We start from the raw sequence: 9,539 nt of genomic DNA on the forward strand, positions 1-9,539 counted from the left end.
TGGAATCTGGTCATCATTGGACACTATATAATAGTATACAGTACTTACTGGAATCTGGTCATCATTGGACACTATATAATAGTATACAGTACTTACTGGAATCTGGTCATCATTGGACACTATATATAATTAGTATACAGTACTTACTGGAATCTGGTCATCATTGGACACACTATATAATAGTATACAGTACTTACTGGAATCTGGTCATCATTGGACACTATATAATAGTATACAGTACTTACTGGAATCTGGTCATCATTGGACACTATATAATAGTATACAGTACTTACTGGAATCTGGTCATCATTGGACACTATATAATAGTATACAGTACTTACTGGAATCTGGTCATCATTGGACACTATATAATAGTATACAGTACTTACTGGAATCTGGTCATCATTGGACACTATATAATAGTATACAGTACTTACTGGAATCTGGTCATCATTGGACACTATATATAATAGTATACAGTACTTACTTGAATCTGGTTATCATTGGACACTATTAATAGTATACAGTACTAACTGGAATCTGGTCATCATTGGACAGATCACTATATAATAGTATACAGTACTTACTGGAATCTGGTCATCATTGGACACTATATATAATAGTATACAGTACTTACTTGAATCTGGTTATCATTGGACACTATTAATAGTATACAGTACTAACTGGAATCTGGTCATCATTGGACACTATATATAATAGTATACAGTACTTACTGGAATCTGGTCATCATTGGACACTATATAATAGTATACAGTACTTACTGGAATCTGGTCATCATTGGACACTATATAATAGTATACAGTACTTACTGGAATCTGGTTATCATTGGACACTATATAATAGTATACAGTACTTACTGGAATCTGGTCATCATTGGACACTATATAATAGTATACAGTACTTACTGGAATCTGGTCATCATTGGACACTATATAATAGTATACAGTACTTACTGGAATCAGGGAATCTGGTCATCATTGGACACTATATAATAGTATACAGTACTTACTGGAATCTGGTCATCATTGGACACTATATAATAGTATACAGTACTTACTGGAATCTGGTCATCATTGGACACTATATAATAGTATACAGTACTTACTGGAATCTGGTCATCATTGGACACTATATAATAGTATACAGTACTTACTGGAATCTGGTCATCATTGGACACTATATAATAGTATACAGTACTTACTGGAATCTGGTCATCATTGGACACTATATAATTGTATACAGTACTTACTGGAATCTGGTCATCATTGGACACTATATAATAGTATACAGTACTTACTGGAATCTGGTCATCATTGGACACTATATAATAGTATACAGTACTTACTGGAATCTGGTCATCATTGGACACTATATAATAGTATACAGTACTTACTGGAATCTGGTTATCATTGGACACTATATAATAGTATACAGTACTTACTGGAATCTGGTTATCATTGGACACACTATATATAATAGTATACAGTACTTACTGGAATCTGGTCATCATTGGACACTATATAATAGTATACAGTACTTACTGGAATCTGGTCATCATTGGACACTATATAATAGTATACAGTACTTACTGGAATCTGGTCATCATTGGACACTATATAATAGTATACAGTACTTACTGGAATCTGGTTCATCATTGGACACTATATAATAGTATACAGTACTTACTGGAATCTGGTTATCATTGGACACTATATAATAGTATACAGTACTTACTGGAATCTGGTCATCATTGGACACTATATAATAGTATACAGTACTTACTGGAATCTGGTCATCATTGGACACTATATATAATAGTATACAGTACTTACTGGAATCTGGTCATCATTGGACACTATATAATAGTATACAGTACTTACTGGAATCTGGTCATCATTGGACACTATATAATAGTATACAGTACTTACTGGAATCTGGTCATCATTGGACACTATATAATAGTATACAGTACTTACTGGAATCTGGTTATCATTGGACACTATATAATAGTATACAGTACTTACTGGAATCTGGTTATCATTGGACACTATATAATAGTATACAGTACTTACTGGAATCTGGTTATCATTGGACACTATATAATAGTATACAGTACTTACTGGAATCTGGTCATCATTGGACACTATATAATAGTATACAGTACTTACTGGAATCTGGTTATCATTGGACACTATATAATAGTATAAGTATACAGTACTTACTGGAATCTGGTTATCATTGGACACTATATAATAGTATACAGTACTTACTGGAATCTGGTCATCATTGGACACTATATAATAGTATACAGTACTTACTGGAATCTGGTCATCATTGGACACTATATAATAGTATACAGTACTTACTGGAATCTGGTCATCATTGGACACTATATAATTGTATACAGTACTTACTGGAATCTGGTCATCATTGGACACTATATAATAGTATACAGTACTTACTGGAATCTGGTCATCATTGGACACTATATAATAGTATACAGTACTTACTGGAATCTGGTTATCATTGGACACTATATAATAGTATACAGTACTTACTGGAATCTGGTCATCATTGGACACTATATAATAGTATACAGTACTTACTGGAATCTGGTCATCATTGGACACTATATAATAGTATACAGTACTTACTGGAATCTGGTCATCATTGGACACTATATAATAGTATACAGTACTTACTGGAATCTGGTCATCATTGGACACTATATAATAGTATACAGTACTTACTGGAATCTGGTCATCATTGGACACACTATATAATAGTATACAGTACTTACTGGAATCTGGTCATCATTGGACACTATATAATAGTATACAGTACTTACTGGAATCTGGTCATCATTGGACACTATATAATAGTATACAGTACTTACTGGAATCTGGTTATCATTGGACACTATATAATAGTATACAGTACTTACTGGAATCTGGTCATCATTGGACACTATATAATAGTATACAGTACTTACTGGAATCTGGTCATCATTGGACACTATATAATAGTATACAGTACTTACTGGAATCTGGTCATCATTGGACACTATATAATAGTATACAGTACTTACTGGAATTGGTATCATTGGACACTATATATTGTATACAGTACTTACTGGAATCTGGTCATCATTGGACACTATATAATAGTATACAGTACTTACTGGAATCTGGTATCATTGGACACTATATAATAGTATACAGTACTTACTGGAATCTGGTCATCATTGGACACTATATAATAGTATACAGTACTTACTGGAATCTGGTTATCATTGGACACTATATAATAGTATACAGTACTTACTGGAATCTGGTCATCATTGGACACTATATAATAGTATACATAGTACTTACTGGAATCTGGTCATCATTGGACACTATATAATAGTATACAGTACTTACTGGAATCATCATCGTATAAACAAATATGTTTAAAACATGTTTATTATAAGTGATCTAGAATGTTGCCAGAAAGTTCTGTGTGTTTACTGCTTTTAGTTAGATATTTCTAGAAGTAGAAGGTTCTCCAATATTCTTGAACTAGGGTTAAGCTATATATATACTCCAGCTGCCCAAGGCTAATCAGAACTGTAATGAGACCTGTAATAAGACATATCAAGAATTGTACAGCGCCATATAAGATTCTATTGGGAGAGCTATTGTGACTTTATCTGTGGATTATTACAACACTTTGTGTGGATTTATTCATATTGCCTGGAACTTTACAAATCATCGGTGGACATTCAATTTCCTTGTGGATTTGTGATTATTGTTAATTTGAAACCTGGAAGGATCAAGGATTTATACCAGGACATTCGCATACAGATAAGTAACACTTTAAATCATCGTACTACTCTTGTACCACCACCAATTACTTTAGACATTGTAAACCCTCTCTGTATAATATTGTATATATAATTAAATTGTGTTTTGAATTTAGCTGCTGGTTTCTCCTTTCTGTTATTCGTTCATGTAACAGAATTGGGGGCTCGTCCGGGATCGATATTCAATTTGTGAAATCTAACTTTGAAAAATTAATTAAGAAATTTTCAAAATTTGTGTGTACAAACTTTGAGTTTACATTTGAAACCAACAGCTAGATAAATATGACTACTATGCAGGTAGAACAGTTTGTTAAAGCGCCATCCTTGGAAGTTCTTTTGCAAGTTAGTAAGAAGGATTTACTGTTATTGGGTAAACATTTAGGCCTTACTATCAAAACTAATTTGAGGAAAGCTGAAATTAGGAATGTAATTATAAGATATTTTGTTGACAATGGCAAATTTGACTCTAGTGCATTAGATAGTATAGAGGAAACAGTCAGTTCAGAAATTCAAATTAGACAAATGGAACTTGAACATGAAATGAAACTAAGACAAATGGAGATAGATAAAGAGAAAGAAATGAGAGAAAGAGAAATAGAAAAGGAGTTAAGAGAAAAAGAAATAGACAAAGAAAGAGAGTTAAGAGAAAAAGAAATAGACAAAGAAAGAGAGTTAAGAGAAAAAGAAATTGAAAGAGAATTAAAAGAAAAAGAGATTGAGAGAGATCAGATGTTAGAGCTAGAGAAGCAGAAAATTCAAGCTGAAACAGAACTTAGAATGAAAGAATTAGAGCTAGCTTCTCAAGACAGTTCAAGTAATCTAACTTTTAGGGGTTTACAAGGAAACAGAGGTTTTGATGTCAGTAGAAACATTAGGTTAGTTCCTCCTTTTCAAGAGAAAGAAGTTGACAAGTATTTTCTGCATTTTGAGAAAATAGCTGATAGTATGAAATGGCCTGAAGATAAGCTTACGATGCTTCTTCAGAGTGTCCTGATTGGTAAAGCTAGAGACATTTATTCTTCTTTATCTGTTGATGACATTTCAAATTACCAAGTAGTTAAGAAAGCTATTTTGAAAGCTTATGAGTTAGTTCCTGAGGCTTACCGCCAGAAATTTCGAAACTCGAGAAAGAGAGATGAACAAACTCATGTAGAATTTGCCAGAGAAAAAGAACAATTGTTTAATAGGTGGTGTGATTCTAAAGAAATTGATGAGGATTTCGGTAAATTGAGGCAATTATTGTTGATAGAGGAGTTTAAACGTTGTGTCCACACAAACATAAAAACTCATTTAGATGAGAGAAAAGTTGAAACACTTAGCGAAGCAGCTACAATGGCTGATGATTACGCTCTCACCCACAAAGGCTCATTTGTTAAAAAACAGTTCTCAAGACAAAAACAGTACCACAGGTACTAGTAAATTTGGTCAGCCTAGGAACCCAACCTTTAGTGGCCCTTCCAACGACAAACCTAAATTAGGTGATAAAACTAAGTCTGCTTCTAAAACAGATGATAGGGTAGGTGTGGGGTCTCCTTCTGGTCCTGTTTGTAATTACTGCAAGAAAGTAGGACATGTTATGTCTGAATGTTATTCTCTCCAGCGTAAGGAGCAAAGGCGTAAACAGTCAGTTCCTTCTGTGTTAGCTATGTCAAAGCCTAGTCAGAAACTTAGTGATATTGTTGAAGATTCTAAAGTGTCTGTTGAGATTAAGAGCTCAGAGTCTGATAGTGTCTTAGAAGTACTCTCCCTTCATTTCTGAAGGTTTTGTTTCACTTACTAGTGATATTACCAACTTGAAACCTGTGAAGATTTTGAGAGATACTGGGGCTTCTCATTCTTTAATATTAGATGGTGTAGTGCCTTTGTCTGAGGAGACCTCATCTGGTAGTAGTGTTTTGCTTCAAGGTGTAGAGTTAGGTTTTGTTAATGTGCCTCTCCATTGTGTTTATTTAAAGTCAGACTTGGTTACTGGGCCTGTCACCATTGGTGTTAGACCAGAACTCCGATAGAGGGCGTGTCGCTCATTTTAGGCAATGACTTGGCTGGAGAGAAAGTTAGGGTAGATCCCTTAGTGTCCAGTATTCCGGATAAAAATAGATGATGCTGAGACTATTCAACAGGAATTTCCTGGTATTTTCCCTTCTTGTGCTGTAACTCGTTCAATGAGTAAGAAGGTTTCTGATGTTGCAGTAGTTGAGGATCATTATAGTCCAGGATTAGATGACACTTTCTTGGCTCATGATATAGAGGATGTCGGGAGCAAGTGTGATCTTTTGAGCAATCCTGTAGACTTTGATAGTGATAGAGTTGTTCCTAACAAGGGTACTTCTTTGTCTGACATGATGAGCAAATCATCTTTGTCTAGAGAGGAGCTTATAGTAGAACAGGAAAAAGATCCTGAAATCTCCTTATTGTGTAATCGGGCTTTGAGTGAGGAAGAGGCTGCGAAAGTCCCGGTTTGTTACTTCCGTAAGTCAGGTGTGTTGATGCGCAAGTGGCGCCCCCCTGATGTGTCTCCTGAGGAAGACTGGAAGGTTGTCAATCAAATAGTTGTCCCACCGAGGTATAGGCAAGATATTCTGAGTTTGTCTCATGATGTACCTATGGCAGGGCATTTAGGTGTGACCAAGACTTATAACAGGATCTTAGATCACTTCTTTTGGCCCAAGTTGAAACGGGATGTGGTTGATTTTTGTAGGTCTTGTCATACTTGTCAGGTGGTAGGGAAACCTAATCAGAAAATCACTGTTGCACCTTTGCACCCCATTCCAGCATTTGAGGAACCATTTAGTAGAGTCATTATAGACTGTGTAGGTCCTCTACCCAAAACTAAGTCTGGGAATGAGTATCTTTTAACTATTATGTGTGCTTCCACACGCTTTCCTGAAGCCATTCCACTCAGGAATATTAAAGCCCCTAACATAGTCAAGGCTTTGGTTAAATTCTTTACATTGGTTGGTCTTCCAAAAGCTGTCCAATCGGACCAAGGTTCGAATTTCTTGTCTGGTATTTTTCAACAAGTCATGTACCAGCTCCAGATCAAGCAGTATAAGTCTAGTGCTTATCATCCAGAGTCTCAGGGTGCTTTAGAACGTTTTCATCAGACATTGAAGAATATGATGAGATCTTATTGTTTTGAAAACAAAAGAGATTGGGACGAAGGTATACACATGTTGTTGTTTGGCGTTAGAGAATCTGTACAAGAATCTCTTGGCTTTAGTCCCTTTGAACTTGTGTTTGGACATACTGTACGTGGTCCTTTGAAAATTTTGAAAGACAAAATTTTGGACGAAGATTCTAAAGTGAATCTCTTAGATTATGTGTGTAACTTTAAGCAAAGGTTGACAAGGACATGTGAATTGGCAAAAGAAAATTTGGCCCTTACTCAAACCAAAATGAAAACATGGTATGATAAAGATGTCCGTGCAAGAAGTTTTGATCCAGGTGACAAAATTTTGGCTCTATTACCAATACCGAGTCAGCCTTTGCAAGCTAGATATTTTGGACCTTATGTTGTTGAGAAAAAGGTCGATGATGTTAACTACATTGTACAAACTCCAGGGAGGCGCAAGAAAACTCAATTATGTCATGTTAATATGCTTAAGAAATATGTAGATAGAGAAGAGAGCAAGACCTCTCAACCTATTGCTACTTTGGCCTCTGTACCATCACAAAGTGAAAGTACAGCTGATATTTGTAAATTAGACTTAGATGGTGGTGTACAATATGTAGGTTTAGACTGTGGTGTTAAGTTACGGAACTCATGTGCTCGCGAACTTGGACAAGAAACTGTGTCATCTATCAGAAAAGGAACGCAATGAACTGAAAGATTTGATACTTGAGTTTAAACATTTGTTTCCGGATACACCAGGCAAAACAGATGCTATCTATCATGACGTGGATGTAGGTGATGCGCCACCTGTCAAGCAACATCCTTACCGTGTCAATCCTTTGAACATTTAAAGAAAGAAATTCAATACATGTTGGACAATGATATTGTTGAACCAAGCAAAAGTGAATGGAGCTCTCCATGTGTTCTGGTACCAAAGCCAGACAAGACATACCGGTTCTGTACTGACTTCAGAAAAGTAAACTCTGTCAGTAAAACAGACTCTTATCCAATTCCAAGGATTGACTCATGTATTGACAAAGTTGGCAAAGCCAAGTACGTAAGCAAGTTTGACCTGTTGAAAGGATATTGGCAGGTGCCATTAACAGAAAGAGCCAAAGAAGTGTCTGCATTTGTAACTTCACAAGGTTTGTACCAGTACAAAGTTATGCCGTTTGGTATGAAGAATGCCCCGGCAACATTTCAACGTCTTCTTAACAGCGTGATATCAGACCTGGAAGGCTGCGATGGATACATTGATGACGTCATCAACTACCACGACACGTGGGAAGACCATCTACGCGTGATTCGTGAATTCTTCGAAAGACTCACTACCATGAAATTGACTGTAAATTTTTTGAAATGTGAATTTTGTCATGCAACTGTTGAATTTTTAGGCCATGTTGTAGGCCAGGGGCAGGTTAAACCTGTTCAGGCCAAAGTAGAATCAATTATAGATTTTCCAGCTCCTGGAGGCAAGAGAGAGCTGATGAGGTTTCTTGGTATGGCTGGATACTACAGAAAATTTTGTCAAAATTTCTCTGTTATAGCAGCTCCACTTACTGCTTTGTTAAAGAAAAATGTCAAATTTGTTTGGTCAGACGAATGTAAGTCTGCATTTGAGAAATTGAAAGCCATACTATCAAACTCACCAGTTCTGACTGCTCCAGATTTTAATAAACAGTTTAAACTGTTTGTTGACGATATTGACCGTCCAATTTGTTATTTCTCGAAAAAGTTTGACAAACACTAGAGAAATTATTCCACCATTGAGAAAGAATGTTTAGCATTGATTTTGGCCTTGAACCAATTTGATGTGTATCTCTGCACTACAGTTGTTCCTGTGTTGGTCTTCACCGACCACAACCCTTTGACATTCATTGGGAAAATGAAAAACAAAAATCAAAGAATTCTCATGTGGAGTTTGACTTTGCAAGAATACAATCTTGACATCAAACATATCAAAGGGAAAGACAATATTCTGGCTGATGCTTTATCAAGGATTTAAACGTTACTTGATATTTCAAGAAAGTTTCCTTTTCAAGAAAATTTTCTTTTCTTTAAGGAGGGGTGTGTTATGTATGACACTAAATACATGTAGTTATGAGATAAGGGAGATAACTCCTATAGCTTTAATATCAATACATCCTATAAAGTTCACATAGTTAATTTAGGTTATAGAACTTTCTAGAATATTATCATCGTATAAACAAATATGTTTGTAAACATGTTTATTATAAGTAGAGATCTAGAATGAGCTATTGCCAGAAAGTTCTGTGTGTTTATTTGTTTACTGCTTTTAGTTAGATATTTCTAGAAATAGAAGGTTCTCCAATATTCTTGAATTAGGGTTAAGCTATATATACTCCAGCTGCCCAAGGCTAATCAGAACTGTAATGAGACCTGTAATAAGACATATCAAGAATTGTACAGCGCCATATAAGATTCTATTGGGAGAGCTATTGTGACTTTATCTGTGGATTATTACAACACTTTGTGTGGATTTATTCATATTGCCTGGAACTTTACAAATCATCGGTGGACATTCAATTTCCTTGTGGATTT

Source organism: Argopecten irradians, chromosome 9 (genome assembly GCF_041381155.1).
Source record: "Argopecten irradians isolate NY chromosome 9, Ai_NY, whole genome shotgun sequence".
Lineage (NCBI taxonomy): Eukaryota > Metazoa > Mollusca > Bivalvia > Pectinida > Pectinidae > Argopecten > Argopecten irradians.